Source organism: Pteropus vampyrus, unplaced genomic scaffold (genome assembly GCF_000151845.1).
Source record: "Pteropus vampyrus isolate Shadow unplaced genomic scaffold, Pvam_2.0 Scaffold798, whole genome shotgun sequence".
Taxonomy (NCBI): domain Eukaryota; kingdom Metazoa; phylum Chordata; class Mammalia; order Chiroptera; family Pteropodidae; genus Pteropus; species Pteropus vampyrus.
The window spans coordinates 17,412-19,452 of NW_011889579.1; positions in this window are offsets into that span (position 1 = coordinate 17,412).

The following is a 2,041-nucleotide window of genomic DNA, read 5'->3' on the forward strand; positions in this document are numbered from 1 at the left end:
GTATTTAGTAAATATTTGTTGAATGATTGAATGTATGAAACTTGCGAGTAATGGTGGAGACAAAATATTGTCCTCACATAGGTGAGGATTCTGAGATGAGATACAAAGAGAGTGACTTGCTCACAATGATATTGCATCCTCATGACTGGAAACTAGTTTCTTTCCAATAACCTTTCTAAGCATAACAAAGAGGGAAATGATATAAATTTACACCTTTGAATATAAAAACACAAACAATCAAATGCCCTATAAGAAGTTGAAACAAAAAAGTAAGTGAAGGATTACAGAGCATAACGCTGGTCTTTGTTTGACATCTCAAAGTTTGACTTTCTTCTGATTTTCAATTATGTTCCATTCATACATGAACATGATATTGGTTAAGAACAAAGGTTCTTCCAAACAACATTCAGCATAAAAGTACTATTTTAACAGAGCCTTATAACTGGGTTTGAGGGATCCTCTAGTAAAAATGGTTCTGTTTATGTCAGCAATAGTTACTAGATTGAATACTTTTCAGTATTTCAATTTTTTTGAAAGTGAAATCACTTTGATTTATCAAGCGTGCACTTCTCACCATGATGTTAGAAGCAAGTAAAACCCTACAAACATCCTACCTTGTTTCTGGGCTTTGGGACTGCAGTCACCTGTCTGGATTGAGACTTCAGGTGCCTGGGAAGTAATGTGCCTCCACAAAATAAGGAGGTAGATGGCTGAGTCTCTGGTGTAGTATGCATAAAGCTCTGTTCATCCTATATGCTAATACCGGCCCTTAATTTTTTTCCCTCTTCCTTTTCATCCCCATTTCAGTATATTAGAATAAAGAATCATAGATTTGCTATAGTTTCTTTTTTATTCAAATATGGTTGCCTTTTCTTTTTTCCTTTTTTTTTTTCCATTTTGCCTCATGGATCACATAGATCTTTTTCTGGCTCTTATTTCATTCTTCTACTTCTGGTATCCTAACATGTGTATGTTCTACTTTTGTAGTTGTCACACACTTATTGGATATTCTGATGATTTTAAAATCTTTTTTCTCTTTCCTTTACAGGTTTAAGGATTCTATTGCTATATCTTCCAGCTCAGAGATTATCCTCAACAGTGTACAATCTACTAATAAGACCGTCAAAGTAATTCTTCATTTCTTTTTTTCAAATTTTTATTGCTAGTTTCAAGTATACAGTACATTGGTTAGACATTTATAGAGTTTATAAAATGATCCCCCTAAGTGTTCATCTCTCCTCTGGCTCTCCACCTAGCCATTGCATTAATACTAACTGCATTCCCTATGCTGTGCTCCCCATCCCCATGACCATCTATCAACTACTATTTTGTACTTCTTTAGCCCTTCACCCCATTCTCCCAGCTCCCCGACCCCATCCCCTCTGTCTGTCTCCAGGTTGTCCTCCATATTCGTGAGTCTGTTTTTGATTAGTTTGTTCTTTTTGTTCCTTAGAGTCCACATATAAGTGAAATCTTATGGTATTTATCTTTCTCTGACTTATTTCACTCAGCATTATAACGTCTGGGTTCATCCATGTCATTGCAAATGGTAGAATTTCATTTTTTAATAGCTGAGTAACATTCCCTTGTATATATGAACCATATTTCTTTATGCAATTGTCTGTTGATGGGCATTTAGGTTGCTTTCAGACCTTAGCTATTGTGAATTGTGTTGCCATGAACATAGGGATGCATAGATAGATGTTTACAAATTATTGTTTTGGTTTTCTCTGGCTAAATTCCTAGCAGTGTAATTACTGGTCGAAAGGTATATTCATTTTTAATTTTATAAGAAACCTCCAGACTTTTCCATAGTAGTTGTACCAATTTGCAATTACAAGAATGTATGAGAGATCCCTTTTCTCCACATCCTCACTAACACTTGTCATTCTGTGATTTATTGATGATAGCTACTGTGACAGGTGTGAGGTGATATCTCGTTGTGTTTTTAATTTGATTTCTGTGATGATTAATGACCTTGAGCATTTTTTCATATGTCTATTGGCCATCTGTATTTCCTCTTGGGAAAAATATCTGTTCA